Below are 21,714 nucleotides of genomic sequence, written 5' to 3'. Positions count from 1 at the left end.
TATGACACAATACCATGTGGAAATGTCAATGATTTTCTAAAGATGAGTGGATAGTGGATAGTGGATAGTGGATAGTGCCTGGTGGGGTTGCAGACTTCAGGCAGATTGTTGACCTAATACGAAACATTATTGCTTTATTTGGACATTATATGATACTTTTGAAGCCCTGAAATAGTGGGAGTATGTTTACAAATGTTTTTTTAAAAACCCATTGAATTAAAGTTGAGAATCTCTACTTTGACCCCATAATAATTGTTTGATTTCAAATCCAAGTGTAGAGCTAAAAGAACAGAAAATGCTTCCTCTTTCCAATACTTATGAAGAGCACTGTATTCATGTTAATCAGTTGCTTCATTACTGTAATATGTGATGTGTTTTGAACTAGTATTTTGAAATACTGTTTTTAGGAGCCAATGATATAAAACAAGTGCATACATGTAAAGAACATAACACATTTTTAGAGGAGTTAAAATATGTAAAATTCAGTATTACTCGAAAGAAAATATTTGCCCAAAAATATTTGCCCCATAGTCCTTCTTGAATCAATGGGTCTGCAAACTGTTAAAACCCGATAGGGATCAAACAAGGAGCAACTATTAGCAGGATGTTAAGATAAAGGCCGACAATAACATCACTGAGTTTTGCCCTCTGCGCAGGGATCCCCTTTCAATCATTCACTAGCCATGGCTTCAACTTCACCTCTCACATACTCTTTCGCCTGTGTTTCATGATCTGAAACACAGGTGTCATGAGGATAAAATAATCACTTCAGCAGACGTGTCCGGGGTTACTCAGAAGAAGCGATTGAACCTGTAAAGATGGGTTACCTTCCGTACTTCTCCACCGAGACATGGACTCTCCTTGCCTTACTCATCTCTCTGATCGTAGTGTAAGAAGTTTTAATAAAAAATATTATTTGTTAGTTAGTTAGTTGTGATAATACATACAAATGATAGTATTGATAATTACAGTTATCTAACAGTTTCAATGATACCTATGACTTGATCGTTTTGCTTTTGTTTCAAGTCAGATTGTTGATTTATATTTGTTCTGACCAGGTATGGATACTGGCCATATGGAATATAAAAAAAACTAGGCATTACTGGACCTAAACCCATCCCTTTCCTCGGGACGATAATGGGATATAAGAAGGTTTGTAGAGATTAAGCCCATAAACAACAACATTGTAGACTCATCCATGATGTGTGTTGTTGTGGTGAAAGCCATGGGAGCTGAATATGAATTGTTTTACCCAGAAAAATGGGCAATAAAGCTTTTGAACGAAAACGAAAAGAGAGGAGTGAGAGCCGGTCTGTAGTGGAAAAGGGCCATCATAAACTAAGCCACAGTTCAGGTTTATGACAAGCATTTATGAACTGGCTATTTTTTTGTTTTGTTTTTTTGTTCCCAGGGTGGTTTCACCAATTTTGACACAGAGAGCTTCCAGAAATATGGGAAACTGTGGGGGTGAGTCTGCTAAACTGATCCTGGTTATTGTTAACTATGATGGATATATATATCTCTCAGTGTCTACAGTATACACTCTTAAACCAGGCGGACACCGTGCGATTTTCACAAACACAGACGATCCAACCGACGAAATGGTCTCATACACCAAGACAAATGATCTGTCTTCATGCAAGTACACTGCCCAAGCAACAATTTCATGCTTCCACATTAATAATTTGAATCTGTTATTGAGCGATTTAAGTTTTAAGCTTTTAAGTATTCTGTAGTATGGTCCCAAACACAACTTGTGCGTTGCCAATGTTTGACAACATCCTGGATTCTCATTGGTTGAGGCTCCTATATTGCCTCTGAGCACGTCTCAAACTGCATGAATAAAGAGGAGCCACGACATGTCAGAATTCAAATCGGAAGTGATTGTGTCTTCCCTCCATGTCATTGAAAGGGCAAAAATGTAATTAAAAAAATAAAGAAAAAAAGGGTTCTAAAAGGATTCTTTGGTTGAATAACTCTTATGGGTTCCATTTGCAGTGCCCTGCGTAAGTAATGGGACAAGCATTTTTTCTTCTTTTGCATTATGCAAATGTCCAAATTAAGCACTCATGTTCAGTATTTGGTCCCCAATCCTTTGTATGCAAAAGTGCAAAAGTCTGTGACCCATTGACCCAACCAGACGCTGGGTATCTTCTCTGGTAATGCTCTGCCAGACCTATATTGCAGCGATTGTTGTTTGTTTTTTTAGGATGTTTTGCCCTCCTCTTCAGCAAATGAAATGCATGTTCTATAGGATTCTATAGGATTCTCTTTTTGGCCCTGAATAATTTCCTAGTTGCTATGGCAGTATGTTTTGGGTCATTGTCCTGCTGTATGGTGAAATGCCGTCCAATGAGTTTGGAGCAATTAACTTGTACTTGGACTGACAAGATGTTTCTGAACACTTCTGAATTCATCCTCATCAAAGGAGACAAGTGAGCCAGTTACAGTGGAAGCCATACATGCCCAAGCCATAACACCCCCTCCCCCATATTTCACAGATGATGTGGGATGCTGTGGATATTGGGCAGTTCCTTTTTTTCTCCACACTTTACACTTGCCATCACTCTGGTACATGTTTTTCCAGAACTCTGCAGGCTCTTTTAGGTACTTTTTAGCAAACCGTAACCTGGCCAGCCTGTTTTTGTGGCTAAGTAGTGGTTTGCACCTTGCAGTGTAGCCTCTGTAGTTCTGCTGGTGAAGTCTTCTGCGGATGGTAGTCTCTGACTCATTGACGCCTACCTCCTGGAGAGTGTTCCTAATCTATGGGGCAGTTTTTTTTATTTGTATTTTTTTATTATGGTGAGCATTTTTTGGTTATCCACTGGAAGTCTTCCTTGCCATTTGCGATTTCTTAGCTCACCAGTGCTTTCTTTCCTTTTAATGAAGTTCCAAACTGTTGATTTTGGTAGGTTTAAGGTTTTGGCTATGTTTCATTTTTTTCTGATATTTCAGCATCATAATGGCTTCCCTGACTTTCAATAACATCTCTTTGGTCCTCATGTTGACAAGACACCAATAGCAGACTGCACAAATTATGTGATGGAACACACCTGACGAACACACCTGTCAAGCCAATTGTCCCATCACTTTAGTGTAGCCTGAAATAGGGGGATTATGCATAAAAATGTTGTAATTTCTGAATGATAAACCAATATGTACATTATATAAAAAATAAAAATCTCTACGTTTTTATTTCAAATCCAAACAGAAGAAAAAATGCTTCACTGTCCCATTACTTTCGCACGGTACTGTATAACCTTCTGTGGAAAAGGGTTCTACATGGAACCCAAAAGGTTTCTTCAAAGGGAGAGTGGAAGAAGAACCCTTTTTGGTTCTAGGTAGCACTTTTTTTCTAAGAGTGCAGGATCTGTGATGGGTCTGTCTGTCTCTATCTACGGTATATTCGCTTGAATGCCACAGCCTATTTGAGTATTGTTGCTGACCATGTGCATCCCTTCATGGCCACAATTGACCCATCTTCTAATGGCTACTTCCAGCATGATAATGCACCATGTCACAAAGCAAAAGTTGTCTTAAACTGGTTTCATGAACATGACAATGAGTTCAGTGTTCTTCAGTGGCCTTCCCAGGATCTGAATCCAATAGAACACCTTTGGGATGTGGTAGAACGGGAGATTCACATCTTGAAAGTGAACCTGAAAAATCTGCAGGAAATGAGTGATGCAATCATGTCATCATGGACCAGAATCTCAAAGGAATGTTTCCAACATCTTGTGGAATCAATGCCACGAAGAATTGAGGCTATCTTTGTTTTTGCTGGTCTGTAGGATCTATGATGGCCGTCAGCCCATCCTGTGTATCATGGACACAGCCATGATCAAAACCATCCTCATCAAGGAATGCAACTCCCTTTTCACTAACAGGAGGGTAATACGCTGAATTGAAGTTGTTGTATGGGGAAAAAAACATAAGGACTCCTTAAATAGATAATATCATTGTTATTATAGCATTATTAATAGTAGGTTAATCTTGCAGTATATCATTATTATTATTTTTCTAGAATATCTATCTCAACGGGCCTCTGTATGACGCCGTGTTTATCGCTGAGGATGATGCATGGAGACGGATCCGCAGTGTCCTGTCTCCCTCCTTCACCAGTGGGCGGATCAAAGAGGTACAGTCCCATCTCTCCTCTCCTTCTTTCATTCATTCCTTTATACAACACAAATAAATGAATGACTAACAACTCTGATGCGCGCGCGTGTGTGTGTGTGTGTGTGTGTGTGTGTGTGTGTGTGTGTGTGTGTGTGTGTGTGTGAGAGTGTGTGTGTGATTTGTACTATGTGTATAGTGTGTATTCATTGTTGTTTGTTGTTGTGTGAAGCAGCAACTTTAATTAATGAATCCAAGACAAATTTTCATCCGGGACAATAAAGTATATTTGATCTTATCTTCGATAAGTTCAGTGGTCAGATGACAGAGTATAGAATAATAGTTCATCTTTGGAGTCACTTATTCTTTGACTATATACATAATGTATCCTGTATGGATGTATATTCTCAGGCTATATAAACATTAAAATAATTCCTGTTTCAAACATGATATTAATATATGTTTTGCACATATTAATCCACGTATCAATCATGATATTTTTCCATGTATCCTTCCCAACTCAGATGCTCAGGATCATGAAGCAGCACTCTGGTAACTTGGTCAGCAATCTGAAGAAGACGGCTGATAACGATGAGCCCATTGAACTAAAGGAGTGAGTATTTATCTCCGAGACGATAAGGTGAATTTGTAATTTCAGTGAACTCCCCCTTTAATTTTGTGGTTGTGGTTCTGGTAGTCAGAGATTGTGTGGTTGTGTTCCAGGTTCTTTGGACCATACAGTATGGATGTGGTCGTCAGTACTTCATTCAGTGTCGACATCGACTCCCTCCACAACCCCTCCGACCCCTTTGTGACCAACATCAAGAAAATGCTCAAGTTTGACATCTTCAGCCCACTGTTCCTCACAGTCGGTACAACTGCCCCCATATAGCTTTCAGTCATTTTGTGCTTAATAAATGAAGCTATCGATTTCATTGATTAGACTGACATAAACCACACTGCCAATGGTTTGCGCTCTACTCATTTGACAAACACATGGGCCCTGTCCAGAACCAACCTCTAGTTCCTAAATGCTGGACACTTGGAGATCTGAGTGGATTGGATACAGAAGTGTCTAGGGATAGAGCCTAGGAGTTGTTTCTGGACAGGGCTGTGCATTGAATAGGATTGGAGTCACGTATCATGGTATTTCCTGTTCCTGTTTGTAACCGTGGCATTTCCTGTCCGTCCAGCATTCTTCCCCTTCATGGGTCCTGTTATGGCAAACAAGGAGGTATCCCTATTCTCTGCCTCGGTCACAGATTTCTTCTACGCTGTCTTTCAGAAGATCAAGTCCAATCGCGTGGCTAGCACCAGGAAGGTATGTAAATATATCTGATCAAATATACGATCTTCAGCCAGTATTGTGTAATACAATTGTAGAGATTTGGTAGCATCTGGTAGTTCTCATGTGATTTTGATCTGACGTAAGCCTGCTTCCAGAGTCGGGTAGATTTCCTGCAGCTGATGATAGACTCGCAGAAAGACAGCAACTCAAAGGGAGAGGAGCAGAGTAAAGGTGCCTGCCTTAAACACACACACACACACACACACACACACACACACACACACACACACACACACACACACTGTATACTAGCATCTAACACACACACATACAGTACCTGCCTCAAACACCTATACCTACAAACACACCTACCACCCCATTTCTCCCATCATCATAGGATTGAGTGACCATGAGATCTTGTCCCAGGCAATGATGTTCATCTTTGCTGGCTATGAGACCACCAGTAGCTCTCTGTCCTTCCTGGCCTACAATCTGGCAACCAACCCTCACATCATGACCAAGCTGCAGGAGGAGATAGACACTGTGTTTCCCAACAAGGTAACCCCTCTGCAGACTCCTATATAGTACTATTCATGTGGAACAGGTGATAGTGACAGTGACAGTGTGATAGTGACATGATAGTGACAGTGTTTTAGAGGGTACTGATGAGTGTGTAACCCCTGTGCACTGCAGACTCCTACAGATGGTTAGATAGGTGACAGTATTTTGCAGTGTGCTAATGTGTCTGTAGCATCCCTGTGCAGACTTCTGCCCAGTATTATTCATTTGAAACAGGAAGTAGATAGGTGTTGTTGGAATCTTCAGAATAGTTAAAAGGCCAGTACCTGAGGACCTGAGGGATCTACAGGGTATATACCTTAAAAGCATGTCTGACATGCAGTGGTGTGCATGACCATAGAGTGATTTCTAAACTAATACAATTATCTTAAAATAAATTATAAAACTAACAGGTAATCAGTGCAGAGACTTGTGTGATATGTGCTCTCCATCTGACTCGTGCTGCTGCATTTTGTATCATTTGCCAAGAGCTTTCTTTGGTCGACCAGACAGGAGAGTGTTACAGTAATCAAGGTTGCTAGTAATACAAGCATGCATTCGTCTCTCAGTGTCAGCCTGGGAGAGGAAAGGTTGCACCTTTACAGCTGTGTTCTGTAAAGGTCCATGTAATATTCAAGCGTTCTAAAAGCTTCCTAACGGTTGTAATGACTATCTTTAATCGGTAGCGATCAGGGAACAAGATCCCTTATAATAAATCCCTTATGAATAAATATTTCATTTACGAACGCTGTTTTGGTTCGGAAAAAACATGCTTTTTAAAATGCAGTGTCCTACCTGACATTCGGTTTGCATATAAACATGTTGTGAGTGCCAGGGGTGTTCTAGGGGAGTAGACTGACCTTTCTCTGGTGGCTGCCTCTCCCAATCGTGTGCGCATGTAGAAACACAACAGAAAAAGAAAGAAAGACTGTTTATTTGCCATGCAATCAATTCACATCAATTGTTGGAATGGGTCTTTTTGCACACACCCCCCCCGAGACAACACACACGCACTGCACACCCCCCCTCCGAGACAACACACGTGCACACCCCCCCAGGGAGAACAGAGCGCTGGGCTCTGGGCACAGGGTCAGCCAAGTCAGCGCCCCTGGAGCAATTCGGGGTTAAGTGCCTTGCTCAAGGGCACAACGGCAGTGGTAGGGACCTGGATATGCTGCCAGCAACCCTCCAGTCACCAAATCACATCCAGATCCCTCCTGGAGCGGGGATCGAACCAGCAACCTTCCGATTGCTGGCCGGCCTCTTTAACCTCCAGGCTACCTGCCGCCCCCAAACAGCTAATGTCCAACACTGCAAGTTCATTTCGGGGGGATATATTATTATTAGGGAGGATGTTGTTGTTTGGACAACTTCAGACAGAATTTCTCCACGATGGCAGATTTCCGGCAAACTTACTTACTCTTCTTTAAGTGATACAAATATGTTTTAGTCACATTCTTGATATGGGTTTCAAAATTAAGATCTGAGTCAATGGTAACACCTTGTTTTTTTGCCTGGTGCTTAGTGTTACTGTAAGTAGTGTCTTTAAGTGTGCAGACAGTTTGACCAGGACAAGGACAAAGAGCATTTTGGCATCAGCATTAATTAATTAATTCTAAGGTCATTAAGAACCTAGTTAATAACTTAACAACATAGTGCTATCTCAGTGCTATGATCGGCACAAAAGCCAGATTGGAACATGTCAAAGGTACAGTTGGGAAGAAGGAGATTATTTAACAGTTTGAACACCTTTTTTTCAAGAATTATTATTTTTTTGCTTAAAAAGGGAAGGTTGGAGATTGGCCTAAAATCGCTAAGGACTGAAGAGTCTAAGTTACTTTTCTTCAGGAGGGGTTTCACCATGGTAGTTTTAGGTGCAGATGAACAGACCCCCACTTTGCTGAGCATTTCTGTATGACCACTGCAAAAGAGTTCATAGTGCTTCCATGTGGTGGAAGGTGGGGTAACAAGTCATCAAACACATCTTCAGGTCTTGCCTGAGTGATCCTCCTCACCTAATATTGGTTCTCTTATCTCAGAAGTATGTTGCAAATTCCTCACATTTGTAGGTGGAGAGCAGATCACCAGGTGTCTTGTGGGCGGGATTTATAAGGCTGTCAATCGTTGAAAAGAGCACTGTTTGAGTTGTTATGATTCATTATCAATTTTGAGAAATGATCCCGTCTGTCTTGGCGTTTTTTTATTGCCTTATTAAAAGCAGAAAGATGCTCTCGAAGAATATCAAGGTGGACCTGCAGTTTTTGTCCGCTCAGACTTTCTGCAAATTCTTTTAAATTTGGCCACAGCCTTTTTCAGTTTGACTGGTGCTACAGAGTCGATAGTTGCCCTTAGTTTGGTGTTGAAGCTGGTTGCTAAATCATTATCACAGGAGGAAGCTGTTGATGGTGTACTATTCATATTCATATTCATCATGAAATTCTCATCTGCTCAGCGACATGGCTAGATAAATAATAGAGTGAAAATATATTTTTCCCCACTTCTAATAGACTGACATGCATTCATGTTTAGCCAGGTTTCAGATAAAAACATTACAGTGGATACCAAGTTATTCACATTTGAACCACCTGACAGTTTTCTTGTAGTCTGTCGACTGTGATAGGGAATAATAGACTATAGCACATTCAGTATTCCAAGCAGTCAATCCACTAAAAGCAGCCCAGTTTAGTGGCATTTTGACTTCTGATTGATCCTTGTGTACATCTATCATTTACATTGTTCAGTGGAATCTAAATGTATTTTCTTCTAACTATCAAGATAACATTATTTAGCGATTTTTTTGTTTATTCATGTATAACAAAAAAGCAAGACACTATTACACACGTACATTGAAAGTAATGGCGTTCTGTATGCGGGTGTCATGAAATTAGGCTATGCAGATTAGAATAAGTATAGTACTGTGTTCATTTCCCCCCAAAAAAACACAAAAAACTAACAGCTCTTCAGATTTGCGACGAAAAAGAGTTAGTTCTGGGCTACGGCTACGTGAACGACCAATCACTAGTGCTCATGTGAGTGTAATATCCCTGTGCAGGCTCCTATCCAGTACGAGGCTCTGATGCAGATGGACTATCTAGACAGCGTGATCAACGAGTCTCTCAGGTTGTACCCCATCGACTTGAAAGAGTCGCCAAGAAATCTGTTGAGATCAGCGGCATCACCATCCCCAAGGGTATGGTCGTCATGATACCCATCTGGACCTTGCACCGTGACCCCGATGTGTGGGAAGACCCAGAGGAGTTCAAACCAGAGAGGTAATGGGCCACATCTTAACCACAACCACAATATCAATCACAACAGCAACGATAAGAGCAGTGTTCCACAAACAACCATAAAACAAACCTAAATGCGACGACCAAACACAAACAGGTTTCTTCAACCATGTATAACCATCATATTACTGTGATTTAATTGATATGTTCTTTAACCCCTCCTCCTCTGAACTCTCCGTGTGTAGGTTCAGTAAGGAGAACAAGGAGAGCATCGACCCATACACCTACATGCCGTTCGGGTTGGGCCCACGGAACTGTATCGGGATGCGATTCACTCTGGTATTGATGAAACTGGCGATGGTGGAGATTCTACAGAGGTTCAACTTCACCGTCTGCAAAGAGACAGAGGTGAGACAAAATAATGATACAATGATTGTAAATATAATTTTGTACCTATGACTTTGTTGCGTTTCTATATGTAGCAGAGGTGATTTTGGAATCACACTCGCGTGATGAGGTAGCCCTGCCTGAGACATGTAAACTGAAGTGTCGCCCTCAGACCTTGAGGATGTCCTCTTGGCTTAATAGTAGTGTTTGTGTCTTCCACATGGGAGACCCGGGTTTGAACCCCCATACTACAATTCTGTACTTGCGTACTGCATGAGTATGTACTCCCCATTTAATTTCCCAGATTGCATTTTTCAGTACTAGGCGCCAATCATCCTCAGTATAGGCTACCTACTAAATGATGGAAGTGTGAGATTTAAAAAAAAGCTATTTGTATTTCTGCAAAACTCCCTCGAGACTTCATAGGGCCATTTTAATGTATGTCGACCCAAGAGAGGTTGTCCAGGAGTTTGAGTTTATTTGAATTTATAGTGCAATGCTACCCGAACGTAACAGTGACACTGTGTTAGGTAACATTCATAGTATAACGCTGACATCTGTTTTACTCGTTCCTTCATACTTTAACTGTGTGTCAACTCTCACCAGATCCCCATTGAGATGGACCTGTTCCGCTGCCAGGAGTCCAACGACAACCAGCTCAAAGCAGACAGCCAGTGATGAGGACCTGCCCTGCTGCAGGTCTCTCAGTTATTATGTTACACATAGATCTAGGATCAGCCCCAACACTGGCTACTTTCAAAAATGGGAAAAAATAAAAAAAAGGGCTTCGCTTTTGCCTTAAATTGAAACTAAATTGGCGCTAATAATTGCACTGTGACCCTAAAATGCACTGTGACTTTTATTCTTTTTTTTATGTCTTTTATGCGTTTTTATTCTAATTTTTTTTTCATGCTCTTTCCTTTTTATCTATTTTACGTAAAGCACTTTGAATTGCCTCTGTGTATGAAATGTGCTATATAAATAAACTTGCCTTGCCTTGCCTTGCCTCGCCTCGCCTCTGGGCTCTGCTGCTACTGTATGCTGCTCTCTTTGTATCTGTCTATTAGTGGAGGTCCAGGACTCGTTGTACAGAGACAGTTGTTGTCTGTCGTCTGCAGTGCAGGGATTTGCATGTGACTTGTGTATGTTTTGTACTCGTCTGGTAGTGGGTCTCTATCATCACGCTAAAAACGTGTGTATAATCACAAACTAAATCATAACATGAGAATGAACAACATGCCATCAAAACATGACAATAAATAGGTGTTAGATTAGATTCAACTTTATTGTCATTGTGCAGAGTACAAGTACAGAGACAACGAAATGCAGTTAGCGTCTAACCAGAAGTGCAAAAAAGCAGAAAAGTGCAATGTGAACAATATATACAGGTAGAGCAGTATAAGCAATATATGAGCAGTATAAGTAGTGCAGTATAAGCAGTATATGAGCAGTATAAGCAGTATATGAGCAGTATAAGTAGTGCAGTATAAGCAATATATGTATTAACAGTAACATTATAAGCAGAATAAATATAGAATGCAGTATGAACAGTATAAGCAGTATATGAGCTGTATAAGTAGTGCAGTTACCAATGTATTGGGTCTATCTATGGGTATCGTAGTGCAGCAGTAGTCAAAATGTACCTGCATTTTATCGGTTGAAGTGCCATCTCATCTGTCATAAGATTTGACTTGTAAAACTGAAAAGTAGGATACAACTAATAGCCTAAATGTATAAACACAGGCCACAACCAAAAAACAACATGGGAAAATCGTTTACGCATCCTCTGCAGCAGGAACAGTGCAGAGAAAAAGTATGTACAGTAAACCCCATAACTGAATACACTTCATACGCTTCAGCGCGACACAGAACGCCTATACTGCAACAAAGTAAAAAGATGAGACAGACACGTGTCTTCAATAACTTGCATGTTTAATCAAAATACAAGCATTCGGCACATCGTAAACTTGTAGGAAAGTTTAATCAGGTTTTATCAATTGTATTATTTTAAATGTGAAATAAATAGCATCAGTGCAGAGGCTATAACACACTACAAAAGTCACATTAAATCACGGAAAGTAGGCTAGGCTAATTAACGGAACTATATGAATATACAGCCCGAGCCCAGTCCAGGGTTCTGAAAGCGACAAGTAACAAGTGTGCCCATCAACGGTCTAGATATTAGGCCTATACGTAACATTTAGTCCTCCACTTTATATCACAGCCAGTATAAAGTTTAAAATGACTACAAAACAAAAGCAATATAGTCTACAGTGAACGGCGCATTGTCCATTTGTCATACATGTCCAAACAGACCTGCACACTTGAATAGGAAAGTAGCGCGGCGGTTCGTTGCTTCAGCAAACCTCTCGATGACTTTACTGTTGAAATCCATCTGTCCCTGGATCAATGCATTTTCAATGGAAATCATGTCAAGGCCGTTCAGTCGCTGGTGTCTGTTCTGTTCTGACAGATGTATAATGTCTTTGAATCCAGCCGATGCCCAAATAGTCTCCACCAAAAATCATACATGGGAAACAGAACAGCGCATGTTTCGAGGTGGTAGCGGTTAGCCATCTCTTTTTGTCAAACCATTCCTGTTGGCCCTAAACGTTTTATCTCCAACTTCTCTTCCAAAGGCAATGTACTAAACCGCATGGTCAACAAATAATCTACACGATTCATTGTGAAAACTTTAGCTAGCTAGCATTAGCGATAGACGTACAGTAGATGAACTGAATTGCTTTATGATTATTTCCAGTCATGTCAGACCACGTTAACGACATTAGCGTTTAATAGTTTTTCGCCACCTGTTGCTAGGCAGAATTCATACCCAATATAATTTGCGTGAGGTTTTTCCTGCTTACGCCAAACACGCTCACGTTGTTCCCCTCGCAACGATGGGGCAGAGTGCTCCGCTGCCCCACAGCAGAAAGACGGGACAGAGAGCGCAGTCCGCACACACTAGTAATTACTAGTAATTAGTAATTACTCCAAAAACAGCACTATACGAATTATGAGTCAAGTTTTATATATTTATACACACCAATTTCACCATTTAATCTATTTTGTATTAAATATAAAATACTTATTATTATTACTAATAAAAAATATGACTAATAATTGTTTCGTATTTGTAATGTACTTTATGAGACTTTATGTTTGTAATGTACTTTATAAAGAAAAAAAACCTGTATACCCCAAATTTGATTCTATGCAATATGTTTTTTCAAATGTTGTATTTGTCTTGTAGGCTACTTTTGTGTAAGCCGTATATTGTGGGTAAAATGAACTTAAACTTAAATGTGTATTGCAGTGGAATCCGATCCGCGTGTAAATCGAATCAATTTCCCATTGACATGAATGCAAGATTTACGCGCGCGGATTTGGAGTTAGGATTCCACCCAAAATGCGTTGCTATTGGTATCATTATGATGTTGATATGTACACAGAATTGAGAATGTTCTGCAATAATACACAAAGTTCTTGAACTTTTAGTTCAGTGGCATAACGAGCTAAGACGCAACCTGAACCTGTGCAATCAGTATTACCAGAGTGAGATATAAAGAGATTATAACCGGAAGATTCGGCGCTTATACACAGCCTACTGACTGAGGTAGGCTAATGTAGGCCAGAGATGTAGTATAGTTGACATATAGTATAGTTTTATAACACTTGTATTTGTAAATACTTGAGACGGCATAGGCCGACTACCTTTACAGCATTTGGACAAGGGACGCGTAAAAATGTCACTGAGAGATATCTGTCACTAGGAGATGATATTCCCATTAAGTCGAATTCAGCGTTGGATATTTCTATATGCCTAAAAACTCACATCTTTAGAAAGGCCTTCCTTTAGGTCCTGTCCTCTTGTTGTTGTTAGTGTTTTGTTTGTGTTTTTGTTCGTGTGTCTATTGCACTCAACTGCACAGGCTTTGAAATTGTCAGCTACAAATGAAAAACACATTCCAAATAAAATATATTTTTTATTATTATTATGAGAGACCTAAATGACCTAACCCAGACCTAACCCATGAATTGAATTAGGGCTATTTTAATTTTGCCGAGGTCTTCTGCTTATTAGCCTATAGGCTCCTACCTGTACCAGGCCGATTCCAGTTAATAAAATGTGCCCATTATATGGCCACTGATATTTGACCTGTTGGCCACAATTGTAGGCTATATTTCAAGGCGTGTCAACAAACATAGCCAGCCAACCCACACTGGAAGCTTTTGCTGACTCTAACATAGGCCTCTGACAGGACCAAGTCACTTCGAACCATTGCATCGAACGCTGATAAGAGTTGTTAGGCAGTGAATTACCATGATAGTCATTCCAAACCCATTATGACGCCAGCCGAACGCACATTATAGATAATAACATTTCTTTGCTGCCAATCGGTGTATTGGTATTTGTTGACTGATTCAGGAGGGCAAACTCAAAGATTGTTATCCCATTCTCATTTGGGGAATCTTTCTGACATTCCTGTTGCATTATAGTATGGGTGTGTGGAGATTATTTCAATAATTTTTGTTTGTGTTCTATCTACTGTAGGTGCATAAAAACAATGGAGGTGAAAATATATATGAGTATTGAGGATATCAGGAAGGAGCATGAGAGGATTAAGACAGAGAAGGCAGAGTTTGAGAAAAAGATAGAGGAATATGAGAAACAAAAGAGAAGGGACCAGAAAGTTAGGCAGAGGGAGGAGGAGATCCTGGCCAGAAAGGCAGAAAGACTGCAGGAGGACAGGAATGAGTTCAATAGGGAGAGGGAGGAGATGGACAGTGGGATCAAGATCCTCATGATGGAGATTGAGAAAGAGAAGGAGTCCTCAAAGGAGATACTTAGAAAGGCTGAGAAGGCAGAGGCAGAGTTAAATATGATGAGGAAGGAGAGCGTGAAAATCCAAAGAGACGGGCAGAAGGTGGAGCAAGAAATGCTCAGGATGTGGAAGGAGAAGGAGACATTTCTCAAGGCCAAGAAACAGATGGAGAAAGAGATGGAGAAAAATATGGTGGCAGTCAAGAGGAGAGAGGCCCTGGTGATGGAGGCCGAAGAAAGACTTAAACTGAGCAAGGAAAAAGAGAAGGAAGAGCAGGAGAAGGAGACCTCAAAGGAGATGCTTAGAAAGACAGAGAAGGTCGGAGCAGAGTTGCAAATGATAAAGAAGGAGTGGATGAAAATCAAAAGAGACGGGCAGAAGGTGGAGCAAGAAATGCTCGGGATGTGGAAGGAGAAGGAGACATTTCTCAAGGCCAAGAAACAGATGGAAAAAGAAATGGAGGCAGTCAAGAGGAGAGAGGCCCTGGTGATGGAGGCCGAAGAAAGACTTAAACTGAGCCAGGAAAAGGAGACGCTAGAGCAGGAAAAGGAGACCTCAATAGAGATGCTTAGAAAGACAGAGAAGGTCGGAGCAGAGTTGCAAATGATAAAGAAGGAGTGGATGAAAATCAAAAGAGACGGGCAGGATGTGGAGCGAGAAATGCTCAAGATGTGGAAGGAGAAGGAGACATTTAAAAAGGATAAGAAACAGATGGAGAAAGAGATAGAGGCCATCAAGAGGAGAGAGGCCCTGGTGATGGTGGCTGAAGAAAGAGCGAAACAGAGTCTGGAAAAAGAGAAGCTAGAACAGGAGAGGGAGACATTGAAGAAGGTGAGCATGGTGACGATTAGAGAGATGGTAGAGAACCTATAGACTAAGTAGATGAAGGTGATTGTTGCTAGTTTTACTATAGCATTTAGTCCATGACCTTCAACTCTCAGTTGAATTTGTCCAATTCTTGTCTCACCTTGCACTCCCCTCTGATGTTACTTTTTTAATTTCAGATGAACGATGGCTCCAGATATGCCCCAACCCTCATGTTCTCGTTGAGAGCGACTCCTCTGATGGCTCAGCTGGTACACAATCAGGCAAACCAGGGGACGAGCCTTTCTGTCAAAAGCCTTGTTGATGTGGCCCTGGCTGAGAGCGTGTGGGGGTGCAGAGATAAGACAGGGGACTGCACATGCTGACACCGTTAGCCTGGAAACCTCAACACAATTGGCCGCTATTTAGGGATACATAGCAAATCAATTTATATAGTTGTCTTAAGTTCAATAAATTAAGTTGAACATTAAATTAAATTGACTTCCTTTCTCTACCACTGTGACTGCTTGTGGCATTTATTATTATAGAAAGTCTTACTTGTGATGACCGTGATGTATGTAGCTGAAGATGAATGTAGCTATTTATTTTAAGTCGCTCTGGATAAGAGCTTCTGCTAAATTACTCAAACGTAGGCCTAAAGTACATCCGTAAAATAATGTATCCATTTCCTGTTAACCATCTCTAAACCCTAGATGGCAGTATTTACTCTTACACCAGAAACGTGACCAGTTTCACGTGTGGATGCAGAAGAAATAGCCTCCCAATCTGTTTCTGCAAGGAACTTCTAATTTATGGATTCTGTACATGGATTCTGTCTTGTCAAGTCTGAATATCTTAGAGTTGGGGTTTGTCCTCTACCTCCAAATATAAACGAGGACAATCACTTTGTTTTTCATACAGGTACCACTATTGTATGTATTTCTATAATCTATGTTTCTATTACTTTACCATACTATGAAACTAATTGAATATGTTTTTAAGCGTCCAAAAAGCATTGATACCATTTCCAAGCACTCCAAGAATCATTTTGCGTTGCTGCTGCAGCAGCCGCGCAATGTCAACACTTTAGACACGCACTGGTGTAGCATGTAACATTAAAATCCATCAACTTCATATCACACCATTGATGATTGGTGAACTTGTTGGATCAGTTAAGGCCTGTGCCAGAAATCAGTACACACACCAATCACACAATGGGACTATAACAGGCACATACAGTGCATTCTGAAAGTATTCAGACCCCTTCACTTTTTCCGTATTATGTTATGTTACAGCCTTATTCAAAAATAGATGAAATTATTTTTTTTCCTCATTAATCTACACACAATACGCAATAAGGTGCTTCAACAAAAAACGTAAAGGGTCTGAATACGTATGTAAAGGTGATATTTCAGTTTTTTATTTTGAATAAATTAGCAACAATTTCTAAAAACCTGTTTTTGCTTTGTCATTATGGGGTATTGTGTGTAGATTGATGAGGAAAAAGGCTGTAACATCACAAAATGTGGAAAAAGTGAAGGGGTATGAATACTTTCCGAGAGCACTGTATTTACATCTTGATTCACATAATCACACCTCGTACACACTTGCAATGATAGCAACGCCTATCACCTGTCCCAATAAAGGGATGCTACAAGCGCGCCATTTCATCCTTTCCACTCTTCACTCTCTGACTGTCTGAAGTGTACTGTAGTTGTGTTGTTGTAGCTGGGTACACCTCAGCCTATGATTCTCATGGGGCGTTAGTTTGAAAAGTGTACTGTAGTTGTGTTGTTGTAGCTGGCTACACCTCAGCCTATGATTCTCACGGGGCGTTAGGTTGAAAAGTGTACTGTAGTTGTGTTGTTGTAGCTGGCTACACCTCAGCCCATGATTCTCATGGGGCATTAGGTTGAAAAGTGTACTGTAGTTGTATTGTTGTAGCTGGCTACACCTCAGCCTATGATTCTCACGGGGCGTTAGATTGTCTCTGATAGAATCTTACGGTTCAGCTCAACGACGATTTTCACCTTCTGAGCACCTGTTAACTCTCTGAGCTAGCAGGCTAACCTGTGAGCTCTCAATTCTTTGTTATTGTTGAACCCTAGCTCGACGATAATTGCTCAGGTTATTATTAGAACTTGCAAGGTCACATGTGTAGGCTACAGCTAGCACTTGGGACGGACGGCTAACTAAGTTACTTGTTGTTTCCGGACAGCTGAGAACCTTGGCTAGCTTTGACAAGGTAATATTGAGAAATATTAGCACCCTGTTTGCAGGAGGGTTGGTCAGCTTGTGTTTGTAGCCCTAGGACTACTGAGCACTTTCTAGTAATTAATAATTTACTAGCTAGTTACCTCGTATAATGATCTGGAACATACCAGTTCTCTCTGGTGTGGGACCAGCACCATATCTAACTATGCGGGTACCAGTTCCCTGTGGTAGCACGTGGGTGTAGCAATGCTGAGGTGTGCTGATATTGTACCTGTTTGTTGCATTGTGCGCTGTATCTAAACTAACCCCACAACTAAGTCAACTAATAAACATGGGCTACGCATATCTTAAACATGCCTGTGTGTGTGTGTGTGTGTGTGTGTGTGTGTGTGTGTGTGTGCGTGCGTGCGTGCGTGCGTGTGTGCTTGCGTACATGTGTTTTTTCGGGGATGCAGAGAAAGTCTTCCAGCTGTTCCAATGAGTACATCCATCCATCCATCCATCCATACATAGACCTATGCATTTAATTCTGGTTTGTTTATAACTAAGAGGAAGACACATTTATCATCTGATAGAAATTATTTTTATAAAAACAGTTTATTATTGCTATAATAAAAATACATTACTGCAGTGTGCTAAATTTACTAATGTGATGGCCTGTTGACAAATGAGCGATGGATCAAGCATTAGTCCCATAGTACGTTGAATTAATACATGGAGAGGTTAAGCCAGGTCATCAAGAAAGATGTTGCAACACACGCTTACACAAAGAGCTATAGTGGAATAGTACCAGGCTAGGGAGGATAGGCTAGGGAGGACATACCAGAGTAGGTGTCTTATCTCTTACAGAGTGCTGACTCCGCAGCTGGGATGAATGGTGTGATCAGCCCGTGAACAACAAGGGATGCCAAGTCTAAACCATGGTTCCTCCCCAACCAAATAGCCAATCACAATCATTTTGTATACTGTAAATACTTTGTTTGACTGTTTGAATGCATCCATTTTTGGAGGGTTGGTTACAGATTAACAGCTTGCTGACTGTGATTTTCATCGCCAAAAGTGGTCCTTGTACAAGCCTAGAATTCTGACATGTAAATAAATAGCTAAAAGTAAGAAGTAGTTTGTCTTCTCTTCAAATAAAGAACACGTTTTCTCACACATCAAAAACCACTAGTTATCATCAAAAAGGATGGTCACAGTTTGCTAAAAAAGAGTACCTAAAAAGCCTGCAGAGGTCTCGTAAAAGGTATTGTGGACAGATAAGATGAATATTATCATGGACTAGAGTGACAAAAGTTTGGAGAAAAAAGGATCTGCCCAAGATTTACAGCATACCACCTCATCTGTGAAACATGGTGCAGGGGGTGTTAGGTGTGGGCATGTATAGTTGCCATTAGAACTTGCTAACTTGTCTTAATTGATGATTGTACCTGCTGACGGCAGCAGCAGAATGTATTCTGAAGTGCACAGAAACATCTTGTCTGCTTGAGTGCAAGCAAATGCCTCCAAATGCATTGGATGGAGCCACACCATACAATAAAACAATGACCCAAAACACTGCCATAGCAACTAGTGGAAAGATCTTGATTGGCCAAGTCAATCTTCAGATTAAAATTCAATTGAACATGCATTACATTTCCCTAATGATAAGAATTTAGGCAAAAAGACCTCAAAACAAACAACAACTAAAGATGGCTGCAGTACAGGCCTAGCAGAGCATCACCAAAGAAGATGCCCAGCGTCTGGTGAGGTTAGTGGGTTGCAGACTTCAGGCAGTTATTGTCCACTAAATACTAGTGGATTGTCCACTAAATACTAAACATGACTGCTTCATTTGGACATTTGATAAGTCTGTCCCATTACTTTTGGGTACACTGAAATAGGGGGATTATGCATAAGTGTTGTAATTTCTGAATGATAAACCAATATGTACATCAAATAAAAAATAAAAATCTCTACGTCTGTGATGGGTCTGTCTGTCTCTATCTACGGTATATTTGCTTGAATGCCACAGCCTATTTAAGTATTGTTGCTGACCATGTGCATCCCTTCATGGCCACAATTTACCCACCTTCTAATGGCTACTTCCAGAATGATAATGCACCATGTCACAAAGCAAAAGTCGTCTTAAACTGGTTTCATGAACATGACAATGAGTTCAGTGTTCTTCAGTGGCCTTCCTTGTCACCGGATCTGAATCCAATAGAACACCTTTGGGATGTGGCAAAACGGGAGATTCACATCTTGAAAGTGCACCTGAAAAATGTGCAGGAATTGCGTGATGCAATCATGTCATCATGGACCAGAATCTCAAAGGAATCAATGTCACGAAGAATTTAGGCTGTTTTGAGAGCAAAGGGAGGCTCTACCTAGTATTAGTATAGTGTTCCTCATAAAGTGTTGGGTGAGTGTATATCTAACTATCTTTGTTTTTGCTGGTCTGTAGGATCTATGATGGCCGTCAGCCCGTCCTGTGTATCATGGACACAGCCATGATCAAAACCATCCTCATCAAGGAATGCTACTCCCTTTTCACTAACAGGAGGAAAATACGCTAAATTGAAGTTGTTGTATGGGGAAAAAAACATAAGGGCTCCTTAAATAGATAATATCATTGTTATTATAGCATTATTAATATTCAGTTAATTTTGCAGTACATAATCATTGTTATTTTTCTAGAATTTTTATCTCAACGGGCCTCTGTATGACGCCGTGTTTATCGCTGAGGATGATGCATGGAGACGGATCCGTAGTGTCCTGTCTCCCTCCTTCACCAGTGGGCGGATCAAAGAGGTACAGTCCCATCTCTCCTCTCCTTCTTTTATTCATTCCAACAACACAAATAAATGAATGACTAACAACTCTGACGTGTGTGTGTGTGTTTATGTGATTTGTACTATGTGTATAGTGTGTATTCATTGTTGTTTGTTGTTGTGTGAAGTAGCAACTTTAATTGTCCAAGACAAATTTCCATCCGGGACAACAAAGTATATTTAATCTTATCTTAGATAAGTTCAGTGGTCAGATGACAGAGGTTAGAATAATAGTTCATCTTTGGAGTCACTTATTCCTTGACTATATACATAATGTATCCTGTATGAATGTATATTCTCAGGCTATATAAACATTAAAATAATTCCTGTTTCAAACATGATATTAACCCATGTTTTGCACATATTAATCCATGTATCAATCATCATTTCGTTGATCGTTTTTACCACTTTTATCACTATTTGGATGCTTCAAATCGATCCATTAAGTTTGTTTGTCACGAATGTTGGACTTGGAGTCCCTCTGCTCAATTCGGCTCGATTCGTCACTCTGCGACACCAAAACATCGGTTTCTGCCTGTCTGCTGCTACTGCCTCGTCGCGCGTCAGCCGGAGGCTAGCTTCGCCGGTACGGTATTGCTGTCACCGCGGAGGACGCCGCCTCCCTGCTACACCTCTACCCGACCGTGTTCACCTGCCGGCCGGCTAGCCCGCCACTAGGCCCCGGCGCCGTGCAGCTGGCTTCCCCGTCTCCAGTGAAGCTCACCATCACCTGGACCACCCACCACTGGACTACATCGCTGCCGATCTCACACCATGTGGATTTTTAATTTGTTTCTCTGGATTGCGCTCTGTCTGACTCTCACGAGCGCATCTCTGCCGCTCCAGTACTCGGTAATGGAGTTGTTACGTCTCCGGACCTTCTCAAGGATCCCCCCTCCTCAGCTTGCATCCCACCACTACATCCTCAAACGACCAAGGTACATCCACCGTGGCTCTGGACGGAACTTTCAGTACACCCAACACAACAGCAACGTAAATATCCGCTCCTTCTGGTCCACTGGGCCCCGCCCCCCTCATCACACTGCCCGTTCTGCCAGTCCTGTCAATCACAGTGTACTGTCCCCCCTGCTTAAAGCAACCTCCTACACTCCACTCACCTGTCTGAAACTCTGTTTATTGAACACCAGATCTCTCAGTAACAAGGCTCTTCTGATCACTGACTTTATTGTTGACCACAACCTGGACATTCTCTGCCTCACTGAAACCTGGCAACAGCCAAATGATTTCTCCCATCTTAATGAGGCCATCCCACCAGGATATTCTTTTATTAGTAAACCCCGTGTTACTGGGAGAGGGGGTGGCCTCGCTCTTCTTCACCGTGAGAACATCAAAGTCACTGCCGTCACAGTCCCCCATCACTCCTCTTTTGAATGTCTAGCTGTAAAACTCACAGGCCCCAAACCCACCTTCATTGTTACAATCTACAGACCACCAAAACCCTCTGCTGTTTTCCTCAA

At 41.1% G+C, this 21,714-nt stretch overlaps 1 pseudogene across 1 annotated transcript in view; it reads left to right on the top strand.

Annotated features, from left to right (window-relative positions):
* Positions 1–21,053, top strand: part of LOC310808835 (cytochrome P450 3A27-like) — a 221,489-nt pseudogene extending 200,436 nt beyond the window's left edge. The window contains exons 4-8 of the transcript in view: positions 4,025–4,132; positions 5,810–5,962; positions 9,015–9,234; positions 9,438–9,600; positions 20,904–21,053. The product of the transcript in view is annotated as a cytochrome P450 3A27-like (transcript). The remainder of the gene's footprint in view (positions 1–4,024; positions 4,133–5,809; positions 5,963–9,014; positions 9,235–9,437; positions 9,601–20,903) is intronic.
* The last annotated feature ends 661 nt before the right edge of the window (positions 21,054–21,714 follow it).

This window comes from Argentina silus (genome assembly GCF_951799395.1).
Source record: "Argentina silus genome assembly, chromosome: 8".
In the NCBI taxonomy this organism is placed as follows: domain Eukaryota; kingdom Metazoa; phylum Chordata; class Actinopteri; order Argentiniformes; family Argentinidae; genus Argentina; species Argentina silus.
Note: the sequence above shows the minus strand (reverse complement) of the source record. Positions and strands in the feature narration are given on the sequence as shown.